The 15,571-nt window shown below is 50.0% G+C and overlaps 1 protein-coding gene across 1 annotated transcript in view; it reads right to left on the bottom strand.

Annotated features, from left to right (window-relative positions):
* The window catches only part of LOC125752040 (amyloid-beta A4 precursor protein-binding family A member 2-like), a 53,931-nt gene extending 39,793 nt beyond the window's left edge, over nt 1–14,138 (bottom strand). Inside the window, exon 1 of the mRNA XM_049031572.1 lies at nt 13,981–14,138. The gene's annotated coding sequence lies outside the window, so the exon portion shown is untranslated. The remainder of the gene's footprint in view (nt 1–13,980) is intronic.
* Between the last annotated feature and the right edge of the window lie 1,433 nt (nt 14,139–15,571).

Below are 15,571 nucleotides of genomic sequence, written 5' to 3'. Positions count from 1 at the left end.
CCTTGACCACTAGGGGAGCCGCTCAGGGCTTGCAGCGGGTGGAAGTGGCCGACTGGAGAGGTGTGTGCCGCACGACATCCAAGGGATGCACATGCACGTAGAAGCATGACACACCTCTACTTTCGCCGGTGGGGGGGGCGAGGGGGGGGGGCGTGAGTCTTTCCTGCATCATCAGACAGACGCTCATCCGCCTGTTTACCTGCACGATACGATGAGGGCGTCTGATTTTAGGTCCCATCTCAAGAACAGTCCCCAGATCTTGACCGAAAGCCGACAGATCCTCAGTGCATAACTACAGCTCAGTGAGCAGACGGCGTTTGCTCTGCAGTCGAGGCGTGGGAAGTGGATCAGGGGGAAGCGGCAGCTGGGCCTGTGATGCCATGGCGCCCCCTGCTGCAGAGGAGGACAGTCATGCACAGGAAGGGCTTTGGGCCCTGAGAATTAACAGATTAATTCCCAGATTAATTGTTTGGATACATTTTTTTTTACATTGGCTGGCCTTGCAGGTGTGATTATCCAGGGCTTTTTCCCCATTCAGGGATCCACAGCAAACCGTAAATGGCTGCTGAATATTTTATTTTATCATTTGACTGGTTAGACACAAAGAGAAGCTTGGCTGACCCTCACTGTGCTGCTGCCGACGCTGTCGGTGGATCATGGCCCTCAGCGTACCAGCGAAGCGATGGGAGGCATGGCTCGCCGGGTGGGTGGAGCTGGGGGCAGGGAGGGGTTACGCCGCATGACTTCTGCCTGTCAGGCGGAGCATTTGTGGCAGCCTGATGCGAGAGCTGAATGTACTCAAATCAGAGCCAAACATCCAAAAGCTGACGTTTTTTGTACCTGAAAGCAGATTTTGTATTATTAACAACAAAATCTTATCACCGAACTGCTGAGACCAGCATCTTAACCTTTAAAACTCTTCTGAAGGGAAGACACAGGGTGCAACTCCCCTGCCTGCAGCTGCCCTCCAAGCAGCCGGCAACATGCAGCTTTCACCAGGGAAGGAGGACTTGCAGAAGACAGGGGGGGACAGGCAGCACAGCTCAGCGCAGAGGTACCAGGGCCAGGCGTCATGTACAGCCACCTCCCAATTCACTGGCCTGTCCCATACTGTCCTGCTGGAGGTGCTTAGCGCCCCCTGTCTGTCTCCAGGTGCATGGACACGCATTTCCTTGCCAACTACTCACCAGCAAAACTGTAAAATGCTAACATCCAACACATTTCCAAAATGGTGGTCACTGAGTGCTAGAAGGGGAACAATCTAAAAGGAAATCTCTAACTTACTCCAAGGTACACCATCAGTGTGTGTGTGTGTGTGTGTGTGAGTGAGAGTGTGCGATTTCAAAACTTTACAGGTATTCTGACTCTGGTTACGGCGTCGTCGGAGCTAAAGCCTTGTCAATTTACTCAAGAAAACAACATCTTTGACGAGGAGACGAAGCCTTTTGAATGGCGTGAAGCGTGACAGCAGCCAAGCCGAACGTCTTATCTTTGCGAAAATGTGATCCGAGTTTATTTCCTGCACCCTTTCATACGGATAATAGCGAAGTGGAGCTCCGAAAGGCTCGGCTCATCTGAGATAACAAGTGCAAGGCCTGCCGGCGGGGGGGGGGCAGAGTGATGTAGCGCCACTGTAACAACCCCCCCCCCCCACCCCCAAAACAACACACAGGGTTACTAGAGGCATTTGCAACTCTTTCAGAACACACTTCACGCCCCTCGTATCAGTACGGGAAGCAGGTCATCCGTAATAAAGTCACTGTCATGCAGCAGTACAGCAGCCTTTGGACAAAGGCCAGGCGAGGTGTTACAGCACTTCCGGTATGCGGGACGAGCCAAAAGGCATGGCGCCAGAGACCCGGTCCCACGGGCCGTGAGCAGGTGGAAGGAGCCCAGCGGGGAGCCCGCCAGGGAGGGGCGGACAGCTCAGGGACACCGAGGAGACCCTGCAATGTGACTAACCTCACACAAGCTGCATCGCCTCAAACGAACCGTAAAGACTTCTCAGAGGAAGGCCGTGAGAGACACTTCAGGACAGTGCTCTGTTGATTATGGTCTGTCAGCTGGGAGCATCCATTAGGAAGTCAGCTATTAAATTCGGCTCGGTGATTAGATTAAACCGAAGCGAAGGTGATGAACTGGACTGAGGGGGAGTCAGACGGGGGCTGTGTGGACAGCAGACAAAGGGGGGGGGGGTGACCAGCAGCTGCCCCCTATGCTGCTCCCCCCGCTAGGCTCTATATTGTGTACCTCTACTCCCAGAGGGGGGCTGAGCCTAAATCACAAGCTTTGAGTTCTGATCTGCTTCTCGTTCCACCAGAGGCCTGAATGCATCTACCACACAAAACACATGAAATAACTGCCGCGCTGCCGCTGTGAGTCTCCACCAGTCTACATCACCCGCCCGCTGCAGACTCTCTCTCCCCCCGTCAGTCTACATCACCCGTCCGCTGCAGACTCTCTCTCTCTCCGTCAGTCTACATCACCCGCCCGCTGCAGACTCTCTCTCTCTCCGTCAGTCTACATCACCCGCCCGCTGCAGAATCTCTCTCTCTCCCCGTCAGTCTACATCACCCGCCCGCTGCAGAATCTCTCTCTCCCCCCGTCAGTCTACATCACCCGCCCGCTGCAGAATCTCTCTCTCTCCCCGCCAGTCTACATCACCCGCCCGCTGCAGAATCTCTCTCCCCCCGTCAGTCTACATCACCCGCCCGCTGCAGAATCTCTCTCTCCCCCCGTCAGTCTACATCACCCGCCCGCTGCAGACTCTCTCTCTCTCCGCCAGTCTACATCACCCGCCCGCTGCAGAATCTCTCTCTCTCCCCGTCAGTCTACATCACCCGCCCGCTGCAGAATCTCTCTCTCTCCCCGTCAGTCTACATCACCCGCCCGCTGCAGAATCTCTCTCTCTCCCCGCCAGTCTACATCACCCGCCCGCTGCAGAATCTCTCTCTCTCCCCGCCAGTCTACATCACCCGCCCGCTGCAGAATCTCTCTCTCCCCCCGTCAGTCTACATCACCCGCCCGCTGCAGAATCTCTCTCTCTCCCCGTCAGTCTACATCACCCGCCCGCTGCAGAATCTTTCTCTCCCCCCGTCAGTCTACATCACCCGCCCGCTGCAGAATCTCTCTCTCCCCCCGTCAGTCTACATCACCCGCCCGCTGCAGAATCTCTCTCTCCCCCCGTCAGTCTACATCACCCGCCCGCTGCAGAATCTCTCTCTCCGTCAGTCTACATCACCCGCCCGCTGCAGAATCTCTCTCTCCCCGTCAGTCTACATCACCCACCCGCTGCAGACTCTCTCTCTCTCTCTGCCAGTCTATATCACCCACCCGCTGCAGACTCGCTCTCTGTCCCTCTCCTTAGGGACATACGGGAATAGCCGCTCCAGAGAATGGCTTTGGAATGATCCTGAAAGAGCCTGGCCGCTACCAGCCCCCCCCCGAGCCGACAGCCTACCCTGCCCACCACCCCTCCGTCAAATCATCTTACATCCTCAGGATCATCCCTCAAATCTGCCTCCTTCTGCTCCAGGCCAGAAGCACCAGCTACACGCTGGTGAGGGTTTCAGAGGAGCCGTTGTGATGAGGCACTGCCTCCAGTTTCTCTCTAACACACACACACACACACACACACACACACACACACACACACACACACACACACACACACACACACACACACACACACACACACACACACACACACACACACACACACACACACGGCCCATACTGCTGGAGCTCGTCTTGACAGCCTCTTCTGTCTCCCACACACAGCACACCAAGCTGGCATTTACCTCAGCCATGTGACCGTGGTCTGGGGCGTCAGGGCGAAGTAGCAAATGCAAACATCAGCGGGATGATGGGGTCTCCACCCACTCTGAGGCTCGCCTCGCTGACGGCCATTACCTCTGGGATTCTGTACGTCTCAGGGCTGCCAGACTTTACCTCCGCCTCTTATTAACGCCTTTCAAACAACCCGCTGTCGTTGTGCGATGACGGGGGACGGTGCTGTTGGATCACTGCCTGTCAGCACGCAGCGCACCCGAGGTTCATAGCTATTTTGTGGGGCAGGAACCTTTATCCCAGAAAGGTGTTTCACATGCAAATCCTAAAAAGGATGATAAACAGTTTGTACAAAGCATGTGTAACACACATATTATACATACACACACACACACACACACTGTGGTATAATCATCCACGGAATCCAGGAACTGCACTACAGTCCCAAAACAGCCTTTGACTCCTCGTCGCCCCCTCTAGGCTGCATACGGAGATGCAACACCCCTGTAAGTGACGTGTTCTTCTTTCTGCCATGTGTCCTCCTGTGACCTCTATAATTACTTTATGGCCATGGAACTGTGGCCATTAATGGTGCCCCCTGTGAGATGCTCAATCAAATATCAAATTTCCTTTCCAAAATACTGTGGCGACCTGTCCATGGTGCTGAAGAGTCGCCCAGACAATGCGCATTCGAGCAACAGACAGTCCACCTGTACGCACATCCATAGGAAAATCACTCAGCCGGAGACACGAACACAGGCAGGAATCAGGGAGGAAGATAGAACATAAATAAGAAACCTGTTTTTTATTGGGGAAATATTTAACAAGACATGCTTCAGCACGCAGTGTCACTCTGGGCTGAAAATAACAAATGTGCCTCCTGTCAGTCCGGTGGGGGCCGCGGAGGAGGGGGCGAGGAAGGGCCTGCTGGCGCGAGATGGTTCCCAGAGACGCCACGAGCTGCATCTCATCTCAGCGAGGGCCAGCTGCCGTTAACCTACACTTCTGATTTTTTTAAATCCATCTCCATGCCCTGCCAATCAATATCCGGCTCCCCATTACAGATGGCATACAAAGATCAAAAAGATTTAAATTTAAAAGAAAAAAAAACAGAAGCTCTATAAACCCAGGGGACAGAAGGAGAGAGCAGCTTGTTTAGAGGCAGAGCTGAAACACTCTCTCTCTCTCTCTCTCTCTCTCTCTCTGTGTCTCTCTCTCTCTCTCTCTCTCAGCATGGTGTACACACAGGTAGTGTTGCCAAAGAATCATAATTAATGTGTGAAAAATAAAACTGAGAAACTAAACGAGAAATGATGAACACATTCTTATTAATGTTTACAAAAGTCTGGGCCTATGTGTCCTGCTCTCAAGACAAGTCAGTTACTGTGAGTATGTCCTGCTCCCAAGACAGGTCAGTTACTGCGAGTATGTCCTGCTCCCAAGACGGTCAGTTACTGCGAGTATGTCCTGCTCCCAAGACGGTCAGTTACTGCGAGTATGTCCCGCTCGCAAGACGGTCAGTTACTGCGAGTATGTCCCGCTCCCAAGACGGTCAGTTACTGCGAGTATGTCCCGCACCCAAGACGGTCAGTTACTGCGAGTATGTCCCTCTCCCAGGATGGTCAGTTACTCTGACTGAGGTGTATAAGAGTATGAGAAAAGCAGTAGCAGAGCAGGATCTTGTTAACTGTTTAAAAAAACAATTATATACTGTATATATATATATATATATATATATATATATATATATATATATATATATATATAAAATCTATTCCCCTGCTCTCTATGAGATCTTTTAGCACAGTGCACATATTTTTTTCCAAGAGCTATATAAAAACACACAGAAAATGCTGAACTGATGTTTTAAGAGATTACTGTGAGCGCTGAGTCATGCAAGCTCACCGGCACAAATATACAAGTATTTCGGCACCCCAGCCCCCTCCAAAAAGATTCTTCTTTTCTGCACCCAGCTAGTTAAACATCATGCCCACATCTGCCTGTAGGATGCTATTTACCAACTTATCGCTCTATATACAAAAGTAACTGACTTGGTCACATAGGTTTATTATTACAGGCATAAAACTGAAGGGCAAGGGGTCGCAGTGCAGACACACCACGGAGGGCTCCTCCGGCCATGTGACCTTTCTCGAAGCACCACATACCTCAGATATGAGAGATAAAGGCATCGCTTTATATCTTTCAGACGGCACACTGGCATTTGCCGATGTCAAATCCAAAGAAGTTTTTTAATGGAGAAAAATAACACAGAATTACTACATCTAGCCCTTCATAGCCAAGACCGACCCCCATCCTGAGCCAGATGCAGGTCTTTCCATCAACGTGGGCTGTAGCTTTTCTCTTCCTCTATGATAAGCCGGGATGGGGGGGCACGGTGGGTCTCGGGCGTCTCTCCCCCCGAACGCCAGATCCTGCCCTGTCAGGGCCTCGGCGCCTCATTTAAATGCTAATGGATTCGGCTCCTCGTCGGGGTGCGGAGCCTAACGAGCGCGGAGCCTAATGAGCGCGGAGCCTAACGAGCGCATCCCGCCGCATAAATCGAAAGCCTAAGTAGTAATAATGACATAAGGATGGCGCTCGTACGAGAAGGTGTGATACCGTGAGCTGGCGTGCAGCTTGGAGGGCGAGGCGGGGGCGTGGCCAGTGTTAGCCAACATCGACGTCGCGTGCAAAGACAGAAGAATGCACACGTCGAGATTCTGCTTTATTGCCTTGAAGAAATAAAGGACTTATGTAAGACAGGAAGGGGCGTGGCCACACAAGTCAGCTGACTAGCCCCAGTTGTCACCTAACTATAGCTAACCAATGATTACGTAAAACAGAACGCGATTCTGTCTCCCAGGCAGACATTAACACTGACAAGCTATCTAGAGCTTGATGCCCAGTTCACCAATCTGTAGATGCCTGTGCCATCTTGTGTCCCTCTAGTGAAGCCAATAAGGCTGTCTTTGATAAGCGAAAACAAAGGAACAAAGTCATATTCCAAATGTTCATGCTTTCATTATTTGGATCACTTCATCCAAAGCAAACCTTACAGTTAAACTAAACTCTTACTCTATAATCTTCCTGGGCCGAAAGTTAGTTTTTTTGGCTCAAAAGTAAAGCACAACAGCAGTTCACCAAACAACTCAGGTCCTGCAGGCATTAAATGCTAACAAGCGTTAGCGCATCTCCACGCTCACTGTGTCAACGCTCAGCATCTCCACACTCGCCATCTTCCACGTTCGGCTCAGCCTGCCGCAACGCGTCACTCCCACAGAGGGGCCTGTAACACCGGACCTCCCTGCCACTCAACACCAACCACCACAACTGGAACCCAAACCAGCCTCTACATGGAAGCGGTTCACGTTTCAAAGCCATCTCCATCGATTGTGACTTCCCAGTCTGCTGGCTCGCCCCCGTAGGTGGACGGCCACTCGGCGGCCGATTCTGTCCAACTGACCAACCTGTTAACTGAGAGCCTCTATGTGAAAACAAGACTTGAAGGAAACCTTGCAAAGGGGTCCTACACAAACCACAAATCCCACAAATGCGATGGAAATGACAAGCAGAGGCCGGTCATTTGCTATGAGAGCCAACAAGAGACGACACATGCTGACCAGCAGAGCAGCTTTCTAAGGCTACAACTGGGCCTTCATAGCGCTCCATCCTGCCCGCTTTCCGGGACGCATCATTTATTTCGGCCATGACCGAAATGCTCATCCGCCACCAAGGGGCTCCAGTCTTTTTTTTCTTACCCCCCCACAAAGTCTGACTCATTCAGCGATAGACAAAAGCCCCGAACCCCGTGAAACAGAGCTGCTTCATTTAAATGCTAATGCGACGGGATGGGGAATAGCATGCGGCCATGGGTTGCAGGGACGCCGAATGCGACGGACCTCCAAAGATCACAGCGAGATATCCGCATTTAGGCCACTCGGGGCTTAGAAACATTCAATAAGTGGGTCAGGTCTCTGTATATTACATGGACACGTTGAGGGGGTAGATCGGTGTGTAACGAACAAATTATGAGACCACTGTGAAAAATTGCTAGCAGGGAAAAGCAAACGAAATGCTCCCCCAGTTTCCATTTTCGGGGCAGAGGAGGTGGGGGCTTGTGTAAGGACCAGGCATGACATTGAATTCAAAGCCTCTTGTAGCTCCGGGGGACACACCCAGTGTTTTTCCAGAAAAGCTGCCCCCGCCCCCCGCCCCCCACCTTTCTGAGAAAGGGGGCAGATGCTCCTGCTGGTGTTCGCATGGTTAGGGCGGGGCATGATTCACCGCTGCTCTCGTTTCACCCTTGGCCCTGTGGAGAATGGAGAGCGTTCCTCCGCCTGAGTGCACAGCAGTCCAGGCCAGAGATTACATCCAGGCCCAGGAGCACCATCTCCCCCTACCCATAGGAGTCTTGGAGGAGGCCAGATGAGGTCCATCAAAGCAAAGTGTACCACTGGAGGAATTCCAGTCTCACTATGTCCATTCACCATTTATACCTTTCCCCTTCCATCTGAGCCCGTAATTTGAGAACTTAAAAATCTTAAATGACTGACAGCAACATAAAGGAGAAGTGAAGAGGGGATGTTGCCCATAAAATCATCTAGAGGAAGATATTCCAAGACAGTATCTGTGATTTACGGCTCCATTTCCCAATGTGGTCCTCGGGAAACCCGCCTAGAGACAAAATGTTTACTCCCTCGCAGCTCCAGAGCAAAAACATGAACTGTCTGGCAGGGAGCTGGGAGGGAGCAAAAACATGGACTGTCTGGCAGGGAGCAAAAACATGGACTGTCTGGCAGGGAGCAAAAACATGGACTGTCTGGCAGGGAGCTGGAAAGAAGCATAGACTGCTGTGGGTCCCTGAGGACCAGGTTGGGAAACACTGATTTAAAAAAACAGAAAACGAGGCGATCCCAAACGCAGTACGCCGTGTAGCGAGACCCACAGCATCGACATTCATGTCTGATAATTCACAGAAACAAGGTCCGAATGCCCATAAAAGTTCAAAGGACCAACAGACAGCATTTCTGAATCATTACCCAGATCAGTCAGTGCAAACCCCAGGACAAAAAGGCCTGATTTTCCGGAGTGTTCTACCAACTCTGCAGCACGATCTCTTATCCTACATCACGTCTTACCTGAACAGTCACTGATAAACCTACATTACTCCAGATGCCTCTGCAGCTTTGTGCCTTTAGGAGCCAGCAGATGGTCTTAATGGTCTATTTATGCCATTGCTCATGAAAATGGTGCGTTTTTCCCGCCCCCAGTGCACTGTCCCCACCTCGGGGATGTAAAGCATCCAGTACACAACTGATTCGAGGAGCTATCTGAATCTAAACTTCGTATCTGCATAGAATTTTTAAATAAAGTTGAGTGAATTCAAACATATTTGGCAAAAACCCGGGGAGGGGGATCTCACCCCAGCCATGAGCACCACGACACGAGAGATTTGTTAACTGTGGTGCAATCTGAAGCCTCGACAAGTCAATAAAGCGAGCAGAGCTGGAGGTGTGACAGTGATCTGCATCTACAAAGTGATGAGCATTCTCAGCATTCAGGATTAGCATACAGCTCGCACACCAAATGAGGACCCAATCGCACAACTGGCAGGAGGACGCACCATAAACCGAAGGTCGTGTGCAATTAATGTCCTTCAGGGAAAGGAGATCTTTGCTGTCTAATACCAGAGGGGCAATGGAGGAGAAACCCTTCTCCAAACAAGGATGGGGTGAGTGATCAGAACCTCAGGGTGGGTTGGAAAGCCCGTCTCCCAGCTTCGGTTATAGAGTGAAAATATAAAATCCGGAATAAAACTTAAATTCAACAGGCGAGACTGTTTGTCTCCTGCAGTCGATCCAGCCTCGACAATTTTGAGCCTCTTGTCAAAGACCAGCAGTCGCAAAGAGGCCCTCAGGACAGAGGTCATGCACGGTGGAGCGGTTCTCACATTGTTGTTACTCTTTCAGGAGTAAATCGAGACCCTGCAGCCATCTGCAGAAGGTGGTCCACCACCCCTGCACAATGAACTCACAGAAGAACCAATTAAAAACAACATTAGCCCATTAAAAGGTCCTGGCAAACCGGTGCTAGGTAAGGTACCTTCAGGTTCTCACTCATGCTGTGAGCAGTGACCTAAAGCATGCCAAGACATTTGGTTTCATCGTTCTAGAGCCACATAGATGTTCACATGAAGAGTAATCATATTTGGTGGCCGCACACTGCACAGGAGGGTCTGCGACTCTGAATAGGACTGAGAAGGCAAGCAGCCATTAGCCAGGGATGAGGTAGGGTCACTTATCCCAAATTAAAAATAAAGCAGGCTTTAATGACATCTGGGACATTTATGGTGATTTGTGAGGAGAGAAAACCAACCGGCCGACTATTTTATTCTTCACCCTGGTGAACAAGTATATCTCCATGCTTCATAAATGTTGTTAATTTGAAAATGTTCCCAAAGACAAGAGCCAGCCAGTCCCCAACCCCACAAATGTCACGCGGATTCACCAGACGGGTCTTGGTGCTCAGAGACTGTGTAAAAGCCAAGAGCCAATCAGGGGAGAAGCCGGAACAGGCAGAACTCAACAACAGTTTCAAAGGGGAGATTAGCAGGATCATTCCCCAAGGAGCAAACCGGGCTTGGCTGGCATGCAAAACTCCACAGCTGACAGCCACTGAATGAAAATGAAGGGCGGATGGAATACAGCTCAAGAAACAGGCTACCAACCACTGAAACACACAGACAAACCCATCAGGGTAATCAGGGCAGTGGTGGCTTAATGGTTAGCAAAGGGAACTTATAAAAGACTGCTGGTTCGAATCCCTGACCAGCAAGCAGGGAGGAGCAAGGTACCACCCCCCCAAGCACTGCCCCCCGGGGCGCTCAATTAGCTGCCCCCTGCTATGTCACAATGTCACATATGGGTTAAATGCAGAGGACGCATTTCGTTGTTGTGCACTACGGTGTGTCAACAATGACCGCTGATCACTAAATTCAATTCAAGGCTCTGGGAGAACCAGCTGCTGTTTGGGCAGAGAGTGATTTCTCAATGACCTACACCATCCGGCACATTCCAACAGACGAAGGCTGACAGATACCCTCTAAAACCGGTATAATTACTACACTGCCAAGAGATATGTTTTGCCATTAGTGGTACTTCATTTTGATTTTTTAATAATCAGCCTGTGAAATGTTTGCCGCAACTTCCATTCGGTTCACTGCACGGATTTGTGTTTGGGATTCCGGGGTCAAATCACATCTGTAACCCGAGTCAGGAGCAGCTGGGCTCATCTCCGAGACTGAGGACCGTCAGCTTTGGCTCGAATTAAAAAGATGAGGGAAAATAAAGTCTTTCCTTGCTGCTCCTCCAAGAATATTTTCAGCATCACTGCATCTGCTGACCATTTCTCAGCACTTATGTAAAAAGACCGGGGAGTGAAGCCCCCCCTTCTTCAGTGTCCATCAACACAAGGAAGCAGTTCCAAAAACCAGTGTTTAGAATGTATATAGAGCAATGGATTTCCACTGCTGAACATTAGATAGCTATACCCTACAAAGACATGCAATTCTCAGCACACTGCACTGACGTGTTAACACCAGCGACCCTTGCTGACCCCCAGGCCTGAGTTATAGGTCATATATGGCAGATGGGGGCCTGTTTCCAGTGACCGCTCCCTCTAGCTCTGCAAGATCTACGCCACCCACTGATTGGCCAGCACAGGGCCCGAGTGCCAAGCCCTAGCAGATGTCACACCACGGTGCATCGTTATGCAACGCCCTGCATCGCCGCGGACGTGCATGGGCAGAGGGGCGCTAGAGGGCTGCGCGTGACAGTGGCTTAGATACAGACCTGCCCCCCCCCAAGGCCAGGCTCACTGGATGACGACAGAGGAACAGAGACCTGCCCTCAACACTCGTACCACTTCAATCTGTTATTTCCCTCCTGTCAGGACAGAGCGACATCATCATCCAGCCTTACATCATGTAATTACACACAGTCAAGCAGTATGTAGGACTGCTACAGGGCCCCCAGCACATCAGAACCTGCCCCCTCCCCTCAGTTAACTTCAACTGCCTTTTCTCTCTAAAATGAATAAATTTAAAAAACAAAACAGTTGAGCGTGAGCCACTTGCCACACGGCCAAAGCTGCCACGGTCCCTGAGGTGCTGTATTTAAACATGGTTTCACCCACTTCTGCATGCATCAGACCTGGGACACCCTCCCTTGGTCCCGCACAGCCCTCATCTCTGCACCAGCCTGCCCCGTGAACATCCCACTGCAACATTTAACGTATAAGGCCCCCCCCCCCCTCCCCTCCACTTTGGGGGTCTGAAATGGAACCGAGGCAACGAAACGGGTCGTTAAATTCAATTATGGATATTCCAAAGCATACAGAATCATAGGGAAGGCTGTCAGTTTCAAAAAATAATTGAAAGGCAAAGGGTGATGTTTTCTACTTTTTCGAGGGATCATAATTCATTATTTAAAAGACGTCTTCGAATGTGGAGTCCATGAAAGCCTGCAGATCAATCAGAGGTGCGGCAGCTTGCCTCTGCCTTGTATCAGACCGCATGGTAATGCATAAATCCTGACAGTTTATTCCGTTTGGGTCCAGACACAAACTGCATACTTGTAATAAGAAAGAGCCTCTGAAAATACCCCTCCGGGAGCTGCAGAGCCTCTCGGGGGGGACCAAAAAGAACACCAGTTTACTAGGGGGCTGTGGCTGCAAGCCCTTAAATAACAATAGTGAAAAGGCAAGCAAAACGAAGCGATGAGCTTCACAGCCGAACCTTGTCAAAAACATTTAACGCACCACACAGATTCTGTTGATAACAGCAGACACGGATGAAAAAGTAGAATAACACCATACTGTGGGACGAAATCCCATTACTCTGCTGTTGCGGACCGTTTTTACACGAACAGAACGGAGATCAGGAGCAACGGTACTGATATCCTAACAAAAATCAATCGCAATAAAGCGCGTCACAGCTTGCAGCACTGTATACAGTATATTGATTTATTAGCACTAAATATTACACGCCAGACCTTACTGCACCTGTAACTGTATAGTTGTGTAGTATAATCCCATATACTGCGATGCAGTCTACATTCATATAGACCACTTTATGGACTTTAGTTTTTAGAAAGATCGGTAATACTTCTGCATTAATAAAAGGGACTGAAATTCAGCAGACAGGCGATATATACAAGCGGCATTTGTAGTGGCATGATAATTCGATTCCAATTCATAGCCTAGATAAGTTTAAGCAAAAGCCGTCAAACTAGAGCTCCCTCGCCCATGATGTGAATCCGGTACATATAAATTTTATATGATTTCGCCGATTTTAAACATAAGAGCTGGAAATCCACAGAGAGCCCGTTATGCGCAATAAATCATTCAGCAGCCCAGCTGAGTGCGAGCGGGCGGGGAGAGCGGGCGGCCGCGGCAGACGGGCATCAAGGCGCACGGCCATGGGTACGGGATGGCCGGAGGAGCCTTCCTACGAAGGACCCCGAGGTGTGGTGCTGTGTTCATCCTGCCAAAGATCACACTACCTGCTTGCGGTGTATCAGCAGATTGCTCATCTATTTCCTCCAGGACAGATTTCACCGCGTCTCAACGCGCATCTTCACTAACCCGTTAAACTGCTCCTAACTTAACTACTCTGATTCAGATACGCACACAAATTCGTATATACGTATTCATATAAATCATATGTATAAGTCAACAAAATAATTTTGATAGTGTAAATACCAGTAAGGGAGCTGAACTGGTTCCCAGGAAGGTTACAAACTCCAGAGCAGCCGGACACACAACCAGGCTGAGCGGGTCCCCGCCGCACACGGCAATAAGTGACCCTAAGCATATCTGACCAGAGGTATATGAATCTCTCCTACGCTCCGGTTAAATATGCGCAAGACCTGGGCAGCAGCATTTATCGTTCCCCGAAAGATGTAACAAAAGTGCCGCAGATTCAGAATAAAAGTCGGCATCGCTCATTTTTACAAAAACACGAACAGCTGCACCTGTACGCATTTCACCCCCATCGTCGTATTAGCTCTGCGCGCGCCGCTTTCGGGGACATTGGCAGATATAAACCATCGCAAAGCATCACATCGCGCTGCGCGTCCCGACGACCCCATTTCATGCAGCATTAATGAAACCGTAAAGCATTTGACAACTTACCAACAAAAGCAATGTAGAGTTTTTAAAAAACCGTTAAAGGTCCTTCTTTCCAGCAGCGAGAGCGAGCGCCGCTCCTCACACAGCCTCCGACGAGCCCGCGGTCACGCAGACTCTGCCCGTAAGCCCCGGAACCTGAAAAGCAGAAAACGCAGAAAAATAGGCAGCCGGCCCCGGAACGTGTGTAACGGAAGGCGCGCAGCAATGCAGCTCGCGGCTCATCAATCTGCGAAAGCGACGGGGCCGCCGCTCGGAGGCGCACGCGGGGGGCGTTTCCGGCCCCCCGCAGGTCCCCACGGCTGCTCTTCGTGCAGTAACCACGACGATAATGCCAGGGGTCAGACACCAAGAAGTCTGTCTTCATACCCAACCTTAGCCAAAACGTTGCCAAATTCCATAATGAAACAGTAATTTTTTAAAGATGTGGAGAACAGGAGAAGGCATTTTGCACGTTACCCTGACTTCATGATGGGTTTCGCCCTTAAACTAGAAACTACACCTGGGTGATTTAACAGTACCCATTTTTTTCAGAGGGAATGAAAAATGTCGCAGAGATTATCCATTTTCTCTTAATACACGTTTATTTGCTTCTCCCAGATTGTTGTCTTTAACTTAATCAAGTCGACAAATCTATTGTGAGGGAATTGTGCTGGCTTCTACTAATGGTATTATGCATTTTTGGCCAGGTGTTACTATTTTACAAATGTGACAATATCTTGCCGTTAGAGAGCATCGGTCTCACGAACATGGGCCGCTGTGGCTTAAAGCATGCATGCAGTCAAGGTTTACAGCTCAAAATATTATCCTGACCCTCTGCATACAAATCTTTCTTTTCAAAACGGGCTGTCATTAAATGCAAAAATTTCAATACAAACCAATGTAAATATGGGAGATTTGTTCCAGACAATAATAGTACAGAGACTGTCCAGATTCCCGGCACAAAGACCCTCCGGGCGAGTTTAAAAGGAGCTGGTCATTGGCTCCCACAGCTCTCCTTGGACCGAATCTTCTTTCAGATGCAAAACAAGCATTTCAGGATATGATGGCTATGCAGCCAGACGGGCTGTCTGTGTGTTGTACCATAGTAATGTTGATAAGCTGCCTTTCGCTCTCACTTTCGATTCGGGCCAGGCATTCTGACATCTGGGATGTGGCTCTTGCTTTACAAAAGTAATCCCTTTAAGTGCCTCCAGACATCAGTGCGACCAAGCTCCAGAAAGCTGTTTGTCTTTCTGCTTGTCCTCAGTTGTTCCACTAAAGCTTTAATACCGTACAACATAAAGGGGGAAGGAAAATTGACGACTTATGCAAGCATTTCGCTTTCTTTGAGGATGAATCATCGGATGCGAGTCCGAGAGATAACCCATAACAATCGCGGCATAATCATGGATGCATGGCTGCGTGTCCCCATGCTGTAATGAGTACCGCCGCTCTCAGTGTCAACATCAGCTTAAAAATATAATTCACAGTTATCTGGGATGCGATCTCCCTTTTCAGGGTTACAGAGAAGGGATAGGAACTGGGTCAGCACAATGACTAGATAAATGCACTAGAAGAAGCAGACTACCTAAAGCGCACCCACAGAACATGGGGA

The sequence above is a fragment of the Brienomyrus brachyistius genome, chromosome 11 (genome assembly GCF_023856365.1).
Source record: "Brienomyrus brachyistius isolate T26 chromosome 11, BBRACH_0.4, whole genome shotgun sequence".
Taxonomy (NCBI): domain Eukaryota; kingdom Metazoa; phylum Chordata; class Actinopteri; order Osteoglossiformes; family Mormyridae; genus Brienomyrus; species Brienomyrus brachyistius.
This window is presented reverse-complemented; position numbering and strand designations above follow the sequence as displayed.